General features: G+C 39.2%; 1 protein-coding gene and 1 pseudogene across 1 annotated transcript in view; both read left to right on the forward strand.

Moving 5' to 3' along the window:
- Rorb (RAR related orphan receptor B) overlaps positions 1-24,192 on the forward strand; it is a 187,673-nt gene that overhangs the window by 97,625 nt on the left and 65,856 nt on the right. The window lies entirely within an intron of this gene.
- LOC115071129 lies at positions 12,223-12,359 on the forward strand (annotated as a pseudogene).

Below are 24,192 nucleotides of genomic sequence, written 5' to 3' on the forward strand. Positions count from 1 at the left end.
CCTGCTGTTCTTGTTCATGAGGGACTCCCCTGACATATCCAGTGATTATTCTATACATCCAGTCCCTAAGGATGTCCTTTTTGGTGGCTGATAAAACCCAGGTCTTAAAGATGAAAACCTCCTGAAGCCACAAAGCCAGACTTGGACACAGCCAAAGACAGAGATCCTCCACCAACTGTCCCAACAATAAACACACTCTGTGACTCCCTTGGTCTGTTCCATATTCAGTTAGATTATCTTCCTGTTCTGAAACATCGTCATTAAAAACAGGAAAAAGAAAACCTTAGCTCACAGTGGTGGTCACCTTGTCACAAGTTGGTACAAATTAGAACAGATGATAGATTAAGACTAGACACAGAGTTCGACCCTTGTTCTAGGCCTTCCCTTAAGCTATCTGCTCACCAAGTGAGCAGGAGCTAAATCACCTGAAGAAGCAGTCTTATTTTTCTCTCTCCTAAATATGCCTTTTCTATGTATGCTGTTTAAGTTTAAATGGTATAAAATGGGATTGGCATCATGTAATTACTTGCCTTTTACACTGTGTTAACTTAATTTGCTTTTCATTCTCAAGTATTTAAGAGACCATTATTTTCCCATAAGATGTTACTGTCTGTCAATTAAAGAATTAGATGGATGAGGTAGAGAGAGCACACTGTTCAGGGAGATGTCAGGTAGATGTACTGAGAACAATAGCTTTCCGTCACTCCCTTTGTCAAAGATGCCAGTTTACCCACTAATATGACACCTTTCGTTCAGCATATATTATATTTTGGTTCCACTTGTAAATAAAAATGACTTATCTGTGGAATAAGTTTAACACCCTAATATGAATTGTTTCCTCTCTAAAGGAAAAGTAGGCAGGAGTTGAGTTCAGGAGCTGGAATTAGTCGGGAGGTCCTATTTACTCTCGTTGGGGCTTCTGAAGTAGAGACCATGTGGGGGTAGGATAGGATGGTGGTGGGGCAAGATGTCCCTCTGGACATCACACCAGCAGAGCCAGGCAGCCCTGGTTTCACCATGCTAGGGTTTCATCAGGAACCACATCCCAGATGCATGGCGCAACTTCAATTTCATGATGAAATATGATTTGTGTCTGGGGGAAGTAGGTGCTTGAGCCATTTTTAAGTATGGTGTGGTGACCTGAACAAAAAAAAAATGCAAGTCATTTTTCTTCTTATTCAGTCTTATTTAAGTAATAAGAGCTGTGGCAGTGAGGGCTTTCTATCTCATCCCTTGAAACCCAGTCATTTTCTTTTTCTCAGTGTCATTATGGAAAGCGCCTGTACTTTGAAAGTGCAGGAAATCATAGTAATTGCCCAAGAACAGTGGAGGGAGAAAAGGTCCAGGACAAAGGTACAGAGATTTGTCAACTCCAGAAAGTACGTTTTTAGGAAAGAGTATTATCAAGTAAGAAAAGGTCATCATAAGCACAGCCAGATAGCTTCGACCATTAATAAATTAGTAGACTGGCAGTTCTGATAATTCAGGGGTCAGAAGACGAGAACGGCTTATGCAATCCTTAATTACAAAATGTGACTGTTGTGTCCTGGCCTTCTCATCAGACTTCCTAGCTCTACTTCTGGCCTGGAAAAGTCAGTGCATGGTGTTTATCAAGCAAAGACTACAGGCTGTTTTGATACCCTAATCCCATGTTTAGAACACATACTGGCCAGTGACTGCATCACTCTCTTCTGAGAGACTAGCCCCAGAGACTACAGGACTATTAACAAATCTCAGGATTAACCCTGAAATCACTTCAAGCCTGAATCAATGATGCCCACTCAACTTCTCAGCTCCACACATGTCCTGTTTGCAAGAAGTTACGTTAGTCACTAGCCACATACAGCTATCTCAATTTTCATTTAAGCAAATGAAAATAAGCAGAATTTAAATTTTCGCTCTTCCTTTGCACTAACCATATTTCAAGGGTTGTTAGTCACGTGCCAGTGGCTACTATGCTGGATCGAGCCAAAACAGAGCTTGTCCATTATCACAGGAAGTTCCATGAGGCACTTTGGAACTATAGCTCTCTCTTTCTTAGCATCCCCCCTACCCAAGGAAAAGCCCTGGGGAAACGGGAGTTTTCAGGCTTGGTACAGTGGCTCTCAAACACTAGCATACACCGGAATCACCTGAGAGCTTGTTCTAATAGATTGCTGGGGCTCACACCCAGAGCTCCTGATTTACAAGGTCTGGAATGGGTCCCAGTGATTTACATTTCTAACAATATCCCAGGTGACACAGATGCTTCCAGTTGGGGGACCACCCTCAGAGCATTGCTGCTCTACAGAAAGTAGGATTGACACCAGGAAAGTTACTGGAAAGTGATTCACCCTACTTCTAAATTAGAATACCCATGTTTCAGGCTTAATTCAGTCAACTCTTACCTGTTGGACACTTTCTTTATGCAAAGTACCAGGTTAAGTATTGGGCTATAAATACCTACCCTCAATTACATAACCAGAGAGAAATATTATCTAGAGCCACACCATCAACAGCCCCTGACTACACATGGCTAATGAGCACCTGAAATATGCAAGGAAGGAGCCAAATTTTAGTTATTCACTATAATTAGTTATCATTTATATCTAAATATGAAGGCAACATAAAGTATTTTTCCATTAAGCATAGCTAACTCATTTTGGCAGAACTATGTTTGACTTGAACCATTGATGATTTTAACATTTTTTAATTGAGAAAATTCAAGTGAAAACAAATTAAGACATGGCTCAAGCAGAGAAAAAATCCATAGTACTGATTTGGTGTGAAGAAAAGAAGGTAAAATATTTTACTAAGAACTTACTTATGATTACCTGCTAACATAATATTTGGTATATAATGGGTTAGTAACAATATATTATTGAAATTATTTTCACCTATGTTTTGTTACTTTTATGTGATTATCTGAAACAAAATCTAAGTTGCATTACTTGGTTTACACTGCATTCCTGTTAGACTGTGCTGATCTAGACTTAGACTCACTCTCTCGATTGCCCTTCCATCCACTGGGATCCTGATACCGGAGAAGCAAATTAAGGCCTCGTATAGCTCCGGAAGTCTGTCATTCTTATAAGACAACCTGCTGGGCATAATATTCTTCCTTGTTTTTCCTCCAAAGTTTGGGTGAATCTTCCCATTAGTCTCCTCTGAAGAGCATGACAGTCTGTCCTCCATTTTCAGAGGCCCTCCTATCAGGCCACACACACGCTGCTCTAATGGTACTGCTCTTCCCAAACATCCCCCCAAAGCCTGTGAGAATGTGTTTGTTTTTCTTGTGTAGGGCCAAACACTTGACTCCCAACACCAAACACTTTCCACCAAGTACAAAAATGCACAAATTGAAATGCTCCCAATGATTCAGTTGTCTCTGAGTTGACATTCAGAGGAGTCGCTGTCTGAACCTGGTGTTCTCAGGTTCTTGGCATCTTTCAAAGACTTGAAGACATACACACAGTTTCTAAGTGACAAGGAACTTTATTCAGAAATAAGCAATAGTACAGATCAGAAGCATCGCAAGAAAGCATCAGATTCCTTGAGTTAGGGTACTCAAGAACCCCTTGGTTATTGCCTGGGGATTCAATTTATAGGGTCCAGAGGGGCGAGGCATTGGTTGGTAAGGAGTATAGTATGGGTAACTAATTCTCTGTACTGTCAGGCTTGGGTTACATAAACCTTTCTTATTGCACATATCCCTTCCCATGATGCAGGTGATTTTAGTAATGTGTATGCCCAGTTATGCATAGGCATAAGATGGTGAATATTTTCCCTAAAAGCTCTCTCAAAGGACACGTGCACCCCAAACTTGTTCAGGCTAGATCCACCCCATGCCTCTAGTTCTCAAATATGTTCCAGGACAAGACATGTATCAGTGGAAACTAAACACAAAAGGGGGGTTATCAAGAGTTGCTAAGGAGCCAGCTATTCCATTGTTTGAAGTGCTGTACATTCAGTGACATAGGTGAGGGTCCCAGGTTGGGAGGTGTGTGTTGAGGAGCAGGATGTGCTTATAGCCTAAGCCAAGTGGAGTCTCAGGTGGCTAAGCTAGGTGTGCTGCATTGCTTCATCATGGTCTCTGTGGTCAAAAATCTGGAATCTGCTTCAACCAAGTACAAATGATACATATAAACAAGTGACAGCAAGCCAGTGGGTTGTCCAACATTAAGAGTACAATCTGCCAAGACCCCAAAGAAAAGTAGCCAGTTTCTTGGCTAAAAGTCAAAGTGTCCTTGGGTCTCTTACCAACATACTCTATTCCAAAGGCGGAAATGTCAAAAGTATTTGGGAGCTCTTATCTAATCCCTAAAAGATTTTTGGGTTACCTCTTCAGAAAGGGGAATGTTAGAGTAGCAAAATGCCCCATATAAAAAAAAAAAAGAGTACATGAAGTTGTCAGAAAAAAGTGATGGGGAGATATGGGAGGAGTTGGAGGGGAGGGAGTGGACGTGGATTTGATCAAAACACTTTATACGAAATTCTCAATAAAATTTTTTTTAACAGTTAAAAGAGTACAATCTGCTATCTCTCGTGTTCTATGGTCCGAAAGATCACCAAATCTAAAATTCATTAGTAATACCAGTAACCAGAACTAACTAACCCCTCAACAAAGACCAGAGCTCAGCAATTTGTGAAGCTGAAATTTTTCTTTAACAAATGTTTACCTTCACTTCTCATGCTGCCACTCCCTGCCAATTCTGTCACCTCCTCAAATAACAAGTTGGTCACTGCTTCATGGGGACAGGATCCCAGGCACGGCACTCAGAGCAGCTCTAGACATGTCCCTCTCCCTCCTCCATGAAAACTTCCTCATCCTGTGTCTCCCTACTCAGAGAGTCGTATACCCTACACTCCTAAAACTTAGCTTCCCTGGACTTATTTTATATTTTATTTTACTTGGAAGATTTTTGATGTGTCTCACTATCCTAGAATGACCACAAACTCATAATTCTCTTGCCTCAACCCCCCTAAGGGCTGGGATTGCAGGTGTGTACCATTGTGCCTGGCTATTCTTTGATGTCTTAGAGATGGCACTGTCTTAAAAAAAATAAATGATAATGGGCTGGAGAGATGGCTCAGCAGTTAAGAGCACTGTCTGTTCTTACAGAAGACCTGGGTTCAAATCCCAGCATCCACATGGTAGCTAACAACCATCCACAACTCCAGTTCCAAGGGATCCAACACCTTCTTCTGTCCTCCTTGGGCACTGCATGACACAGGTACACTTATACACATTCAGACATAGCACTCATACACATAAATTTTTTAAAAAATAAAAATAAATGATCAAAGAATAAAGATTCAGATATTGGAAAGACCAGAAATACGATGTGTTCAGGCACAATGTTGTCCTTAATCAAATGATGGAAGCAATTATTTATCTATAGGTGAAGGTCATAAAGCAAACCTCCTTTTTCACCACTGAGCTTTCTCACTGAAAACCAGTACATACATGGAAACCTTCAGGAGTCCTGAGGGCAGTAGATGCTCCAAGGATCACTAATGGGCTGTCAAATTACACATCCCTTCAGATCATCCTCTAAGCCATAGCTGATCCCAACATGACCTGAACCAAGCCCAGGTCTCATGTTGATTTTCAAATAGCTTCCTTACTGAGATCAACTCGGATCTAGTTATTAAGAGACTAAAAAGTAAACTTCAGAGCTAGAGACGGTAGTACACTGAAATCCTTGATGAACATATGCATGTTGGCTTATTAGAAGAAGGTCCTCAGGATTAACAAGTAAACCACCCTTCAGTCACCAAAGAACTGAAATGGTTCAGATTTTACCAGATCATGGAAAATTGAGACAGTACTTTTACCTGAGCTGAGCAGAGTACTTCTTTAAATTATAATTTTGCTGGACTAATGCTTTCATAATTTGCAGTATGTAGATGCAAAACATACCAAAACCAAACACTCATTCTCCTTGGCGGGCAGAAGCCAACTTGTGGTAGGCTGTTACAACTTCCAGAGCCTACTCTTCACCTAGAGCATCAGCAACCGCTGTTCATAGAAAGTGGCAGTGCTCAGTGTCAGCAATGAGAATGAGATGGGCATGTTCATATGATGCCCAGTGTTTTAAAGCGCCTTTAAAATAAGTGTATTCTTTTCTTCACTATTCTAGGACAAATAGAAGCAAATAGACATGTGCAATATGTAGAACAGAAAGAATCTCAGAAACAACTAAGTACCCATTTTTGAGGAAATCTGAGTGATTTTAAGCATGTCACATGAAGAAATATTATATATCACTAAAAGCAGTCTTTTAACAATTGCTTTATTTTGCTTAAGTTTTGAATTTTTGATATGGGATATTTGAATATTATATTGGCCATATTTTATTGGTACAAAAGCTTCTCAAGTAAATAGTCCCCTCATGACCCTAGTCCTATTCCCAGAGGTAACGAGCATGAATCAACATTTTTTTATCATGTCAGATACATTTTATGCATATCTAAGTTCTAAAATGTGTGAATGGATATTTGTTTTGCCCATCATGGTAGAATGAAAGTCCTGCCATTTCCTGATGGGGCATCCAACTCTCCATCAAGGATTCTTCCTCACTGTCCTTATGGAAACTTTTTAAATCTTAGGAAGCAATTTACCCCCATCCTTTCCCTAAGCAAGTTAAGACATCATTCTATGATATCTTAACTTTTTGCTTAGAATTTGTGCTTTTTCTCAAAATAAAATCATAAGATGCAAAAAAAGTTTATAGAAACTATTTTGAACTCTGGATATGACTTACAAGTATTCAATAATTTTCAAAAAAAGATGCCTAAAGGAATGGATACTGTAATATTGTGTCAAAGAATAAATGTTAGTGATGAACGCTGCATTAAGTAAAAACAGCTTGTCCTAGTTAGCTTGCTATAAAACACTGTGATAAAACACTGACCAAAACCTACTTAAAGAAAAAAGGGTTTATTTTAACTTACAATGCAGTCCTCCACTGAGGGAAGTCAGGGCAGGAACTCAAGCAGGAACCTGGAGGCAGGGGCTGAATCAGAGACCACTGAGGAACACTGCTTACTGGCTTGCTCCTCTGGCCTGTGCCCAGCCTGCTTTCTTATACAACCCAGGACCACATGCCCATGGGTGGCATCACCCACAGTGGGCTGGGCCCACCCACATCACTCAATAATCAAGAAAATGCCCCACAGACATGCTCAGGCCAATCTAAGAAAGACAGTACCTCAACTGAGGCTCCCTTTCCCCAGGTGTGTCAAGTTGACAACTGAAGTTATCTAGCACACAGCTCAAGTAAAAGTTCTGGTGGTAACAAAAAACTTGAACTTGTGTTTGAGAAGGTTCAGTTCAACCATTGGTTCCAAAACACCAAAGGCAGTAGGATCCACAAGATGATGAGAGCTGGAGTTTCTCCTTTGCCTCTAACCTGATTCGCAGACAGTTATACCCACTGGCTCTTTTGTCAGAACTGAGCCATACAGGAATAAAGGAAAACCAAGTCTACAACCTTGAATTAGTCAGCAATTTCTTTGTCCAAATTTAGTTATTTAATGTTTCCTTCCACTTGCTGAGAAATTCACCACTACATAAGATTTCATTTTACAGATGATAAACATTTTCAAGTTAAAAGAGTAGCGCCACATCAACTATCCTTACTTATGCTCTTAATGGTGTTATAACTAGTATAAGAATGTTTATAATCTCCTAAAATAAAGGGGAACTTGTAGATAAATAATTAGAAGGTGTCAATAAGCAAAGACTTAAGCAGTAAGTGTACGTGTTAAAAAATATTGTATCTGCTATTTTTGTTTTTTGTGTGTATGAGTGTATTTCCTGACTGGATGTAAGTGCACCCATGTCCTGCAGTGTCCATGGAGGTCAGAAGAGGGCATCAAATCCCCTGGAACTGGCGTTATGGATGGTTGTTAGCTTCCATGTAGGTGCTGGGAACCAGACACTGGTCCTCTGCAAGAGCAGTCAGCACTCTTAACCAGTGAGCTCCAGTCCCTTTACGTGTACATTTGATAAGAACTTGTTAATGAATTAGTATGCAGGTATTATTTTCACTCTCATGGCTTTATAAGGAGTAAGAACTGGCATGGAGCTCTTTCTAGAGGAAGGAAAGCATGATCTTGGGAGTGCTCTGAATCATGCATCATCTGGCAAGTAAGCTTTCAAGTATTAAGCCGCGAAACATACTCATCCCAACCATCAGCCCTGAGTGGGCTCAGAGAAACACAGTCACCCAGCATGTCCAGTGTTGTGCCTCTTTTCTGATGCAGGAGGGACGTGGGCCTCATTTAGTAATGGCCACCATATGGTCTGTCTATGTGCCAGGCACAGGCCAAACACCTTTCCACAGGATTTCACTTTATTCTTTCAGCAACCTCTGAAGCAGGAATACCAATTGATAGGTGGAGAAACTTTGACATAAAGAAGTTGATCCTCTGTACCAAAGATTTATCTCATAAACGCACTAATCAAAATGCCAACCAACACAGATAGATCCAAGACCCATGCTGCAAACAAGTGATTCCCAGGGTTTTTGACCTTCGGTCACATTCATCCAGGTCATCCACTTGACTGGGATCTTATAAGATGCAAATCATACTTCCGCTGGGTTTCCTTATTGCCCAAAAACAAGAACCAGTTCACTGGTTAGTTAATTAGTAGGATTATTAAACTGTATTCTATACGTTGTAAATTGGCTATTTTAGAAAATGGTGAACAGGTGTTGCTCCTGATTTCCTTTGATGGGGTGGGGCATGGGGAGCCCAGGAGTCTGGGCAGAGAACCCTGAGCTTCACATACACTAGACAAATGCTATCATTGGGCTACATCCAGTTCCTGGCCTTGTTTTTCAGTGAACACAGAGATAGAAATCCCTAGTAAATGGGAATGGGTGGAACAGGAGGACTGTGAGGTCTTTGCCTGCTTAAACATGTTGCAATAACCTTTTAAAAGCTGAATATCATTTTCCTAACCATTATGCTAAGAGTGTATCCCCTTGTGTGTAAATAGAGCTAAGTAGGGTGGTATCACTTTAGTAACAAGAACACTAATATTATGCTGTTTAATTTACATAGGATAAGATTGAAAGGGTTCTATTAGCTTTTCTGAACTAATGATCTGGAATCTCAAGTAAGTCAGGATGAGCTAATGATAAATTGTGTCTTCAGCCTTACAGTGATTTATTTTTCAGTGAATGTTGCTTGAATTCTTGCCTGCATTAAAATATACTAATGATCCTGTATTTTTCCTACCCAAGCAAATATAAACTCCTCATCATGGCCATATAAATTCCTCAAAAAACCAGAATAAGCACTTTTCTGAAGCATACCTAAAGTGGCTGTTCCACATCACCCCATCAGCTGCCTTCAGCAAACCAAAGATAATTTTTAGATTCTAAGTGCTAACTATTCTTGGACCCATTAGTTGCAAGGTCACAGGCAAATTGGATTATCTACTCTAGCAGTGTTTCTGTCACAGAGTTGAAGATAGGCGCTGTGCTTTACTTGTTGAAATGCCCCGGCGGCATTCATGCCCCAGTCTTTAGCTGTTAGGGTATAATTCTTAATTTTTAACCATTAGACAATAATTCATTATTCCTCCAGATCATCCAATCATTATCTGTTAGCAAATGTGGTGATGTTAAATACCAATTGCTTCTACTGGGCAATTTGTATCTCAGCAAACAATAAAAGAGAAAAAGAATTGTCTAAATAGGGTAAGAGAAGAAGTCTTCTAAGTTGTTGATATGACATTTATCACTGAAAACACCTCAGGCTTTGTTGACCTCAAAGCAGCTATGTTTTAATAATGCTTTTTAAGCAGTTTGAAAATAACTTCAATTTACCATTCAGTAGTGCTAAGGACAGCAGTCCGAACACCTAATGAGTACCAAGGATGAGAAACAAACAGGAGGGACAGTGAAGGACAAACAGTGCCACACTCACCGAACTGTGTCCACATTCAGATCTTTTTCTCTTGTGATAAAATAAAGTGTGCCTCTAAGTTTCGTACAAAACCCTATAACCCTATAAAATGAAAGAGAAATCATCATGAGCATGTGTTTTTTGTTGTTGTTCTTTAGACCAGAATGTAAACCTTCCATTCAGTCCTGAAGTAATACTTAGTAACAAGGATTGCAAGTGTATTCGTGGCAATAAGTAAACATAATCTCAGTGCTCTAGAAGCTGAGGCAGGAGGACCATGAGTTTGACGTCAGCCTGAACTACATAGTGAGTTCCAAGACGGCCTGGGTGACTTAGAGACTCATGACTTAAAAATAGATAATAAATGAATAAATAAATAAATAAATAAATAAATACGTACTAAGGGTGTAGCTCAGTGTTCCTGGGTTCATTCCTCAGCATTGAAAAGGAAAGAAAGGGAGGAGAGAAAGAGGGAGCGAAAGGAAAGAAAGAAAGAAAGGAAGAAAGAAAGAAAGGAGGGAGGGAGGGAAAGGAAGGAAGAAAGGAAGGGGAAGGGAAGGGAAGGAGGGAGGGAGGGAGGAAGGAAGGAAGGAAGGAAGGAAGGAAGGGGAAAGGTCAATCCAATTGTGCATGATTGGAAGGTACAAAAGAAAGCAAGCAACAATTGTCGTTTGGAGACAGATTTGTGGCAGGTAGAGCAGTTTCATGATGGTAAGGAGAATGGTAAACAAACCACAGAGACCCAAACCTCACAGAGCTATTGGTCAGTAGCCTCCTACGGACCAGGTGCATCCAGAGATGCATTCTGCAGACTTCTAACCTCGACAACTACTTTCTGCAGTATCACGGGTCTATCCATCACAGCAAGCCTTAATTAGTCTAGGAAAAAGCGTTTGCTTCTTACTCTAAAGAGGAAAGGGCTTGTGCAATATGCAGGCTGTCTAGGATGTGTGAGAGTCACCAAACCCTTCAAAAATTATGGGACTTGGAAACACAATTCTTTAAGACTTCATCAAATACAGAGAAAAGCAATACTTAATACAGAAACATTGAAAGCACATCTTTCTTGAACTGTTCCTAAACATCACTCACCTATATAAATGTCTGTTGAGTTGTTGAAGAAATGAGGTAATGTATTTAAAGAGACTAACATAATCCACAAGAGCTGTAGTCGTTACTTCGTTCTGTTGAGGGTTCTGGAAATGAAGACAGTGAATGGTTTAATATATTTCCCTTTGATCGCTTCTCTGAATTTTCTCCTTTCTACTTTAGATTGGAGTAAACTTCGGTTTTGAATTTGAAAAAAAAAATTTCTGCATTTAATTTGGTAACGTGATTTATGTGGTTTTATATTCTTGATTTGTTTCTCACTCTCTTCAGTAAAATATTCAGGATTTTGGTTGGGTCTAAGATCCTGTAAGATGTCCCTAGACGAGTGAGAGAAAAGAACCAGGCTCAGTTCTACCTTGTAAGACACTTGAGGGACACATTTCTTTCTGCTAATGCAAGCATGGGTTGCACACTGAGATAATGCTCTTATTCTTGGACTTTTCTACATTTTTAAGTAAATTTACTGTATCTGGTTGTTAAGCTGTCTCTTGGTGAATATGTTCCTTAGAAGATATGAGATGAGAAAGAATGCTTTTGCTGGTTTTAGAACAAAGCTGAGTTGGTTTAGCGCTAATGACTCCACCTGAATTCTTTCTGACAGGATTGCCTAGTTCTCATGGAAATGAGAGTATGTTTTTGGTGTCTCAGTTCAGAAAGGGGAAAAAAGAATCTAAGCAATGATAAGAAATGACTCTAACCCAAATATCTAGTGTTTAAAAAAATCACTAATGTTCAAAAAGGAAGAAGCTATTTTTTTTTTCATGACCACAATGGAAGATGTCGCTTGAGGTAGAAATGCTTTTGTGAGAGAATGTCAAATTAGCAAAGTTCCTATAAAAGGGTATATTAATAAAGTGCCTCAGTGCAACAACTGGTTACTAAGTGTCTTGGATTAGACGATCAAAGCCCATCCTGTGATGTTACACATTTGGCAATACACAAACTTACTGCTGTTGCCCATAGCACCAGATGACAAGTCTCTACCACATTTGAGTTCCTGAAGGAGCTCACCTGAAATCAACTTCCTAAGCTAAGATCTCCTGAGAGTGACTCATATTATCAATGCCTTTGCTCACTTTGGCAAATAGTGTCTCCTCCACTCAGAAGAATGACCTTCAGCCTGGAAAGACAGAATGAGCATGATTAGAAGAATTGAAACTCAACACTGAATTGAGGGTTATAATGTCAATGCTTGCTGCTTTACATAAGATCAAGTCTCCTTATAAAATGTATACTGGGGTAGTTACTTGTCCTGGTGTGCTAGAGTTCTTGAAGAGGATCTGATGGTCTTGGTTCACCGGTGGGGACAGTCAGTGCTCCTATTGGTGCCCAGATCAGAAACATATCTTGCTAAAAAGAACATATGCTGGGGTACTACAGATAGATGTGCTTCTTCTTTGATGTCAATCTGAGACTCCTGGAGCACTGAAAACCTTCCACAGAATTAGAAGTAAGTGAATATCTCATATTCAAGAACAAGTGGAGAACAATAATTCATGTATCTGTGTTTCTACTATAGAATGCTTGCATACACATATACATGTATAATCATATCTATATGCATCTATACATTGTAAACACTTTACAGCAAGACTCTAAGACAAATTTCTAGCTAGAGCCATAGGGCTCTGGGAGTCATCATGGGTACCTCAATGGGATCTCAATGGCAAACTACCACCATAGCATTTCTTATGGAGTTCACCACACTGATAGACTCAACCAAAGAATATAAAAATCATTTTTTTATTACAGAGCGTTTGTGAACATGCTACAGACACACAGCCTGTAAGAGAACATAGTAATACAGCTTGATTGATCAGCTAGAGGGTACGATAGGGAGACAGACTGTTCTGTCAAGTCACCCGATAGATGAAAAACAAGAACCAGGGAAGTCTGTTTCTCTTCCTACACAGTAAGGTTATAATCAGCAAATTACATGAAACAAAGTATTTAACTCAGTCAGTGGAATGTGCAGTCAACAAACAAGTATTTGCAAAATGAACACATATCAACATTTAACAAGTGAAAGAAATTATTTTAATTTAGATATTTCCTAAGATTCCAGATCTTCATTCCTAAAAAGCTTGGATTGCTACTCAATTAGAAAGTTTTTGCTTAACATAAAAAATAGACTTTTACACAAATAAAAAGTAATTGTTCCCAAGCATCTGCCTTATGCATCCTATATGAGAGTTCACAAAATAAAAGAAACCATTTTAAATGATATTGTGGAGTTCCTCTTGTTAATTTTGTTAAGGTTAATTTTCCTGGAATGTTGAAAGAAAGCCAAAGAATGTGTTAGTAAATGAAAAACCAGGACTCAAAATCTCTGTGGTTTCAATTTGGGGTTTACTCCCAATGTGGTCCAATTCAAAAGCTCTAGTCCTTTGTTATCTAGTCTGTGGCTTATATAACTAAGGGGAGAACAGTTGGGGAGATCCCGGGAAATCTGAAAAGGTTTAATTTTATAATATGAGCCTGAATCAAAGTTAAAAATATTTGCAAATTCAGCCACCAGAATAATAGCTTTGGATTAATACAATAATCATCACTTGATATGCCACTAAAACTAAACTGCTAGCATTTCTTAGTGGATTATATAAAATAAGCGCTTACTGTCACAAATGATGCACTTATAAAACTGTAAATAGATTAACCCATTCCTTTTTGTAGATACTGAGAAACTTTTATGAGCACTTAATCAATCTGATTCTCTATTCAGAGGATAAATTGATGAATGGAGACACAATTTCTAAAGACCTTAAGAAAAGACTTTTTCCAATGCATTAGGGTAATAGAATCTAGTAGATAGAAATAAAGGATATTTAAAATCCACAAAATCTCTCCCCAGGGGAATCCAGCCCAAAGCATCAACGATGGCAGATGTGAAAAAGCGCCTTCTAGAATGTAACTTCTGGCATTTCTCTGCACTTTACTGTGGAATTTGGGCAAAATCATGGAACCTGTAATACAACATCTCACATGACTGATGAGTAGTTCTTATCCACATTTAAGCTCCCAAGTCTTTCTCACTGCAAACGTGATTATAACTCATTACAACGGTGTGCTATACTGCATGAGAATAGTCTTGGTAGGTTTCATAAAATAAAAATGCCTGGTGTCACACATTCTTCCAAAAATTCTTACTGAATTAGTCTGGCATAAGGCTCTTGGGAATCAGATATTTTTTTTAAGCTCCCCAAGTGATTTTTTAATGTGAGGCAAGTTTTAAGAAATACTTAGAGAAAAATAGCAGATATTTTAAAAGTATGGAACACTTTCTATCCTCCAAGTAATATCACAGTAATGGTATGCAGTTATTGACTGATTTATTATTCGTCCAGGACTGCTCCAGATACAAAAATTACCATATTTAAATTCTCCCACACCTCCATCAGAAAAGTGGGTGTCCTCACACCTGTCTTATCTACTTGAGCTGTTATAATGAAGCAGACTGGGTAGCCTGGAGACAACAAAAATGTATTTCTTACAAGTCTAGAGACTCGGTCCGCAGTGCTGGCAGATTCAGTATCTGGAGCTCACTCTCCAGTCTGTAGTCGGTGCCTTCGTGCTATGTCCTCACATGGTAGAGATGGGAAGGCAGCTCACTAAGATCACCTTTTCAGGCACTAGTCCCACTCCTAAGGGCTCTGCCTTCATTACCTAATCACATCACAAAAGACCTGCTCTTTAATACCACCATCTTAGAAGTCAGGATTTCAACATAAGCATTTTGGAGACTGAGACATTCAGACTGTGACATCACCATTTTACAGATGGTGACACTGAGACATCTGAAGATAAAAGAACTTATCCAGTCCACACAGCTAATGTGTGACAGAGCTATGAATTAAATGTAGCTCGTTCTGAATGGAACCCCTGTTCTGTAAAGCAGTAGCTCTGAAACATAAGCGTGCATCAGAACCATCTGGAGAGCTTATGACAACACAGATGGCTGAGTCCCACCCCCAGGGTGTCTGATTCGGCAGCTTTGGAGCAGGGCCTAGGAATCTGCATTCCCATTGAATTCCGAGTGCTGCTGCTGTTGCTGCTATAGCCAGCCTAGAGACCATATTTTGAGAACAATTTCCTAAACTGAAATAATTTCCAATAAAATGAAGCTGTATTTTTTTCTCTTTTTCCTTTGGCAGATTAATTACCTTGTTTCATTCATGAGTTTTATGGACTGTTTTGCAGACTTTTTTTCTAACCCTAACCCTAACCTTTTATACCTGAGATAGTCCATATTGGTTTCTGAAGGGCAGGGGGAGCCCAACTTCTCTCTCCTTTTATGAAAACACTCCTAACTAGAGAAATCTACCAACAGGACAGAAGAAAGATCTAAATAAAGAGAGGGCAATCTAAAGTGGCAATTAAGTATCAGACAAAGAGGATGAAAGGCAAACAGTATATTAAGGAAAAACAGGAAACCAGGAGAAATTTGTTTCACTGTCCTAGAAATCCATTATATTTAAAAATAAAAGGAGACAAGACTTTGTGATCTTAACCTGCCCTTTTCCACTTCACAGTAGCAAGAAAGCACAGAAATAAGCTTCCCATATCAAACATGAAGTGGGGAAGTTATAGAGACAGATTATGAGAAGTACATACAATTCCCAATATGTGAATGAGCAAGCACACTCCTGCTCATTCACAGACTCCAGACTCTACTAGATACAGAGAGATACATAACAAGAGGGGTTTATTCCTAAGGTACTTACACACAAGGTGAAAGACAAGCATGTAAACAAGATTAATGAAACACTCCAGGACTGAATGAGTGGTAGAGACATGGGATCCCACTGTACACAGATGGTCAGGGGACACCAGACAGAGATGGTGGGAGCTGAGCCAAGTGGCAAATATGGGTGACTGGAGCACAGTGGACAGAAGCCATAACAGTGTAGGAAGCAGAGAGAAGAGGCCAGAAAATAGCAGACATGAAGGGTTTGCCACACTTGATGGCTAATCTTGTCAACTTGACACACCTGGGAAGAGGGACTCTCAGTTGAGGAGTTTCCTCTGTCAGATTGGCCTAAGGGAATGTCTGTGGGGAATTTTTTAGTCCTAATTGATGAGGGCAGTACCATACCTAAGCAGGCGAGCATGGGTATGTGAGCCTGGGAGAAAGCCAGTAAGCCCAGTCCCTGCATGGTTTCTGCATCAGCTCCTGCTTGAGTTCCCGCCCTGGTTTTCCTCCCCAAGTTGCTTTAGTTATGGTGTTTATCACAGCAACAAAAAGTAAACCAAAAAAAGATGGTTCAGGGAAAACAATGATCACAGACAAAGGCTTGAAGACAGCCTGTCCATGTGAGGAAAAGCCTAGTGAAAGAAGAGCAGGTGTTTAACTGAGGGGCCCCAGAGCATCAAAATGGCTTTAGCAAGGAAAGCAATGTAATGAAACTATAATCTTAGAGAAATGCCATTTCTCTCCTTCTTTTCTAAATTGGTCTGGATTCTCCCCTCACATGTGAGCTCTTGCACTGATCATCAAAGGGATGATTCCCTGTGCAACAAAATGCTGACAACTCAATTCTGAGGTGCTTGTATCCAATGCCTGAGTGACCAGGGCAGAAGCTGGATTTCTCTTAAGGATCAAGAGGCATGGGGAGCTACAAGGTTTACTCTTAACATTTGACTTTCAGTCCTTATGAATGGTGCCTATAAATTCTATTCCAAACAAGTTAGGATTTAATACTCTATAAATAATAGTTTGCTACATGTGGGGTGGAATCTGGGAAGATGGCTCAGTCACTAACTGCTTACCACATAAACATGACCACCCACATAAAAAGCTGGGTGCAACACCAGGCGTCTGTAAAACAGAACACTGTGAGGGGTGGGAAAGGGATAGATGAGATCCAATTTCAGTGAAAGATCCTGTCTCAAAAAATAAGGCGAAGAGCAATTGAGGAAGACACCTGACATCAACCTCTGACTTCTGCATGCACATATATGCATGCAGATACATAATTCATGGAAGAAGATTATGTCTCCATAACTAAACTATAATGTACACAATATATAAAGTATTGGATTTCTCCCAAATCTGTTCACTTTCTTTAAAAAAATTCAGTAGTCACCTTTTTACTTATCCTCATTAGCCACAGGTCTTCCAAGAGAAATATTTTAGTGTTATACAGAAAACTAAAAATGAAATCAAAGGAATTAGACAGGCTTAAATCTATAGTTCTTAAGTATATGCTGGACTGTGAACTTTATCACCATATTTATTTCCCAGGGCCTGTTACAAATACATTGATTGCCTAGTAATTAATAAACCAATATCTAATTCATGAATTCATGAATGATAACCAACCAATCAACACCCTAAATGCACATCCATAAGATAAGAAAATAGGCAGATTTATATCCAATCTGAAGTTACAGTTACTGAATATTCACTACATTCCAGACAGTGTTAAGCACTTTCACATTTACTCCTTATGTGAACATGCTCTGATCTTGCTTCAAAATATGTAGTTAAAAGCTCTTCTACTCAACACTTTGACCAATTAATTACACATCTCTACATTGACTTCAGCTCACTTCCTAAAGAAAATTCTCTGGCCCACACTGAGAACAGCCCATGTTTATGGGTATAAACATAAATATTTAGAATGCAATTTCACAACGTGATCAATGAGCAAAATATAAATAACAGCTTCTACCCTAGAGCCTCTGACTTCCACAGTCATTGGCTTTTGATCAGGGTTTCAGTACAAGGCATGAAATTCTCTCCTGTGGAGCACATTTCAAATCTAACCAAAAAGCAGTTAGTTACACCCATAACAGTCATGCCACTATTGCACCTGTGGTTACATCTTGCCTGCCAAGGCAACACTGTAGCATGCAGGGGCCAGAGCTGGGTAAGACCATTAATATCTTTTCTTCCCTAGTTTGTGAAGCACCTTGTGGCACTATGAAAGCTAGCCCTGCAGGGAGGAAGTTTCCTGGTCAGTTTGAGATAGACTTTTTATGTCCTGTGGCCAAAGTGCATGGTACCTTCAGCAGCAGGGTCTTACCATGTTGTTATGGTGGGTAACAAAGGGAAATGGCAATAATCTGCATTATTTTGGAGAGCTCTATGGCCCCCCTGACCAATAATTCAGAAGAGGGTATCCCATGCCATACACTGCAATTTCTGTTTAATAACCTGTGTGTTCTAGAAATGGCATTGTCTATCCATGCAGAGTACCTCCATTTGAATTCATTTTTTAAGTTACATTTTGAAATTAGTTTTCTAACTAGAAGGATACCATAGAATTTTTATATATCCTTAATTAGGCTAGCCTACCCACCACCCCTCCCCCAGCCCCCAGTCCCTACTTTTTCAAACCCCATTCCTATCAAGGAAGTGGAAAGAATATAAGAGCTGCAGGATGGGGAGGAGGGCTGTGAAGTGCTGTCTTTTGGCCTTTACATCGCTATTGTGCTTGGGAGCTCATGCCAGCTATGGTTACTGATACAAGACCTATACAAGATCAAGTCAGCCAAATTTCCTGCATAGAAGATGGAAATGATATCCAGGCCCTAATGCTTACTGAGAAGCTATTGACAATTGATAGGTGCTAGAGAAAGGAAAATCATTCTTCTTTGAGTGTGGCCCCTGGTAGGTTTCCCTGTCCACTGAGTGCCCCCACACCCATGCACATATGGACGGCACTAATTGGACATAGTGGTTATCAAAAAAATGAAGTTAATAGGGGGAGGTATTAAGGGGAGATATGGGGGGTGCAGGAGAAATGGGGGTGTATATGATCATGTTTCATTATATATGTATATGAGAATTTCATACATTCATTATATATGTTTATGAAATTCTCAGAGAACGAGAAATAAATAAAATAAGGGGGAAGAGGAAATACATGTACCCTGAGGCTCAGGAAAACTTAAGAAACTTACCCGAGAGTTCACAACTAGAGGTGACAACTCCTATCCGAGCTCCTTTCCTCTAGTTTTTCCAAAATTTCTCTAATCATAATAAATTCCCAAATACTTACTGCTATTGCTTCCCAAGCCCCTGCTAGGAGTTTGACTTGATGATTCTGACAACACTGAAATGAGAGGTTTTACAGAAAAGACAGTAATTCATCACAAGGAGGCCAAGACTAGAGACAAGGGACAAACTCTCAGATTCACTCCCCTGATGAGAGGGTTTCTGGATGTTTATGAGATAAAGATGCAGCTGATTTAAGACATGGGGAAAGATGATTGCAGGTAACATCATCAGTGGTCTGTTTATGCATAATCAAACTTCATGGCTCTTCATAGGACGTGTGTTCACAAAATGGTGTCATTAGCATGATCCAAGGGCGGGCCTTTGGGCTCTCTAATGACCAAGGGATACTCATTGGACACCTGTAGGAATCCATGTGAGGAGTCAGTGATTTCAAAGAAAGAAGCCCTCAAGTCCCTGAAAAATAATGTACGTAACTGTCACCATCCTGATCCCATATATCAACAGTCTTATCTACTAGGAAAGCTACTAGAAATCTAATAATATATTTCTCAGCTGTGTGACCTCTAATATTACAGATTTTTTTAAAGTTAACACAAAGAAGTAACGAGAAGTAAATGAAACTACAGTCTTTCTTCAGGTTCTCTCTTGGTTTCGGTTGGTAAGAAGTCAGGAATCTGTAACACATGACTCTGGTGATTATAAGGAACATTCTGGGGGAGCTCAATCCTGACTGCTCACTGCAATCACTTTAGAGATGTTTCAGACTCCAGATGCCCTGGTCTAACACCAAACAAATCAGTAAATATTAAGAAGGAATTAATGGCACTGAGCGTAGTGGTGCACACCTTTAATTGCAGCACTTGTGTGACAGAGGCAGCCTCGTCTACATAAAAGAATTCCGGGCCAGCTGGGGCTACAGAGAGACCCTGTCTCAAAAAAAGACAAAACAAAACAAAATAAAAAACCAAAAAGAAGTATTTAATGGGAATTCCTGAGGCTCAGTGTTTTTTTTTTCCAGCTCTCTGGGTTACTAGTGTATATGGTACTATTTGGATGTAGAATTTCCTCTACATCCCTAATGAATCCATGTATTTGACCCCTTAGTCAACAGCTGATGACATTGCTTTGGGAAGCTATAAAACCTTTAAGAGATTAGGTGTAGGTGTAGAAGTGTACAGGAAGAGGTAGCCCTTGAAGTTTACAGCTTAGCCACACTTTCTGCCCTGTCTCTGCTTCCTGGTGTGCTAGGATTCCAGTAATCAGCTGCCTTACCATCCTGCTCATGGATCCACCCACCACTATGCCTTCCTCCCATGGAGGACTATTCTCCTCAAACCATGAGCCAAAATAAATTCTTCCTCCCTTATGGTCCTTCTTACCTGGTATTTAGTCTCAGCAATAAGAAAAGTAACATACATTTACTGCAATCAGCCTCCCAAACTGAGAACCACTGAGCTCTGTGATCTCATACAATAACCACTGAATGGACTAACCTAGCTTCCATCAGCCACCTGGCCACCTCTTGCCCTTTCTCCCATCAAAAATGAATTCTGCCAAGCACAATGCTGCACACATTTAATTCCAACACTCAGGTGGCTATAGAAGGAGGATTTCGAGTTTGAACCAGACTGAGGTAGAGTAAATCCATATCTCAAAAGGAAAAAATGAAGAAATGTTTACATGCTGGCCATAAAGAGAAGACCAGGACGGAGTGGAAGAAGGTCAAGACACTTTGTAATGAATGATTAGCAGGAATAAAATGAGAGCTGCCAGAAGTGGTAAGGGGTAAAGAGAAAGGTTTGTGATTTTTGGTCACCCCAGACATATTTTTGTTGTGAAAGTCAAAGCAATTTTTACAAATATTATTCCCTTTTATTATTTTATTTCATTTAATCTATCTATGTCTATCTACCTATTTATAATCTGTTTATTCATCTATTTATTTATTTTGAGACCCAGACCATTGTGGAACTCACTCTGCCAGTCAGGCTGACCTTGACCTTACAAAGATTCTCCTGCCTATATATATACTTTATATCCTTGCTAGTGACAAGAATTAAGGATCAGATTTTCTGTGTGTTTTCAACAGTCTCACTTTATAGAAGGAGCACTGAGCTGCTCTAAAAGAATAGACTCAATTTAGACTTTAGGAGTGATGAAAAGTCCTTATCCTGACACAAGGCTGTACTGTGGCCAGGGCTGTAAGACGTACATGTTTTCTTCAGCTGTAAAATGTTTGTGTGTTCATAACACAAACTCAGAAAAACAAAAGACATATGTTCTCCCTCATTTGTGGATTCTAGCACTAAATCCTTATAATAGATGGAATCCCACTGAAATGGGGCCAACAGCCCATGGAAAACATGATACAGAGACCTTGAAAGTTCAGTGCCTTGCCACAATGAGAGGAAGATCATCCCACACCTATCACCCCCTCCAAGGCTCAGGGACCTTTGTGGAAGAAGTTGATGGGAAAAATGTAAGCACCTGAGGAAGGGGTGGAGTGTTACCTGGAAGTGGCCTCCAACCACTATGCTGGCAAACTATAGTCACACCTCCTTGCCACACTCATCAAGGTTTCAAGGAGGCCAGTCAGTTACCCCCCCCACACACCCAATCAGTTGGCCTTAGCTGCATGTGGGGGAGAGTTAAGGATATACAAGCCAAGAATGCCATAAGGCACCTCTCTCACCATTTTGTCTGGCTATCAGGAAGTCACAGGATCTATATTTGAGTGCAGACTTTCCAGCACATCTGTAAATGAGGGGGGTGCCCAATCTTCTGTAGATAAACCCCTACCCTATGTTCTGTTAACAAGCCCAATAAACTATTTAGGATTTTCAAAAAGAAAAATATTCTGTTGTATATGTACAGCATTTTCCTCATCCATTCATCTGTTGATGGGCATCTAGGCTGGTTACGTATCTTCACTATTATTAATATTGCTGCAATAAACATTCTACTGACAAAAAAATGTTTGTGTGTTCTATTGGTTACCTCACAGATCGTCGTGGTCCAAAATTGAGAAGAACAGGAAAATAGTGATCCTTTTATGTAATCCTTATATATTGAGAGAGAGAGAGAACAAAAAAACATTTTTTTGACTCAAAAAAAAAAAAAAAACCAAAAAAAAAAAAACTAAGTAATTAAACAGAAAGTAATTCTGAAGGAAATCCGGACTGGACTTCAATAGTCACAGGGTGGCTCTTGTAACTTGTCAGATGCACGTTGGATCTAATTCCAAAAGAATGAAAACAAAGGGAATTTGAGTACAGAAACAATGCATAGCTGTGTAATCCATCAGGGAGGATGAAATGATGTTTCAAACTGCTGATTACAATTTAGTAAATGTGCTTTTTCGTATCAAAAGAAAAAAACAATATTCTCCTACCTGCTTTTCTAGAATGAGAAAGCCTCTCACCCTTACTTAATGAAACAAAGCAGTTGATGCCTCTCTTCTCTCACTTAATCTCATTAATGCAGTCTGTTGGGATTCTGCTGTGGACAACATAGGGACAGTCGTCAGACCTCAAGGGAAAAGTGTAATATTTTTCTGTTAGGCTTTTCATGCTATGTCAAAATGTGTGAGAACCAGCTCAAAACTAAAGCTGACGCCACCGGTGAGTTTTACATTTTCTTCTCTCTTCTGATGTTTAGTGGTATAAACCATTCTCAGGCAAGAAAGTAAGCATTTATAAGTTTTAAGCAAAATAAACTGATAGCTTCTGTGTGGGGAAAATAAAATTGTTTGACTTAGAGTATGTATAATTAACCAGTCACTCCAACCTAAGTTTCCCTATATAGAAAAATTGTCCTATCCGGAGGTGAGTTATTACATGTACTTGTTTCGAGATTAAACTTAAGTACTTTCATGTGCCATATCACATTGACAATAGGTTAACAATATAAACATCCTTGACATGGTATGTTAGCTTTGATTTCAACTATTAGCATTGCTACAGTTATTTTTCCAGTTATTTGACTTTTCTAAATTTTTAAAAATCAATTTATTTTATATACCACAGTAGAAATTTATCATTTAGGAGAACCCCATTCTCACAAAAACTGTTTGGTTGGTTAAAAGATTATATTAATGAGCTGAATCACATTTTCTATTTCTAATTTTTTTGTTAGTTTGTACATAGTTCCCTAAACATGTATTATCTCATGAGTGGATAGACCTGAGCATCTGTTTTAAAAACATTTCAAGATAAAAGTTACCAATTGTCAAGCTTTTAGTAGTATTACATATCTATGAACCGCAGTTGGAAATATTAACATAAAAGTTATTTGTTTCAAATAATAAAATCAAAAAACATTGCAATTGTTTCTAAAAGCTTACTAATCAAATGAAACCTCTACATATCTCCAAACTCAGAGCTTCATCTTTTTACAATGCCTGCAACTTCCAGGTGGATATTGTTTCTATGCTAGGATTCACCAAATTAAAACTCTGTATAATTAAAGACTTGCCTGGTGAAGAAAAACAGATTTCAGTTCTGACATCAATGGAGTCTTTAAAGAGCTACTTATTTGTACTAATGACAGGTTTATTCAGGATAACGTTACCATTGTTGTTTAGAAATTCATAGCAATGGACATATTAATATCTATATACTTAATCCTCTTTAGGTCTGAATCACAATTTTCAGAGACTCAAAGGTGAACACATAGGTTTCTTTCTCTCTACTTTGTATTTTAAAGCATAGCTACTTTTGTTCTAAGATTACATAAAATCCGATGTTTGATTTTAAAGGTATATACAAACATAATTATGCACACATTTTAATAAACTATATGAACTAATATGCTTTTACATTTTGCAGGGAGAACCATATTTTTTTCCTTTATCTTTTAATTTTTTATGGCACTACACAGTATATTCTAAATTAAAGGCGAAACTTTAAAATAAATAAATCTTTGTCTAGACCACTTGGTTTTATGCTTAGCAATTTCTGGGTTTCACCAATGTCCTTTCTTCTAATATTTCCTCCAAAGACATACATATCCCTCCTGCTTTAAAAATAATTAAAACCGGCTGGAGAGATGGCTCAGCAGTTAAGAACACTGGTTGTTCTTTCAAAAGACCCAGGTTCAAAACCCAGCACCCACATGGCAGCTAACTCCGTAACTCCAGTTCCAGGGGATACAACAGCTTCTTCTGGCCTCCATGGGCACTGCACAACACGGGTGCACTTACCTACATGCAGGCAATA

The sequence above is a fragment of the Nannospalax galili genome, unplaced genomic scaffold (genome assembly GCF_000622305.1).
Source record: "Nannospalax galili isolate Female #2095 unplaced genomic scaffold, S.galili_v1.0 scaffold858, whole genome shotgun sequence".
Taxonomy (NCBI): Eukaryota; Metazoa; Chordata; class Mammalia; order Rodentia; family Spalacidae; genus Nannospalax; species Nannospalax galili.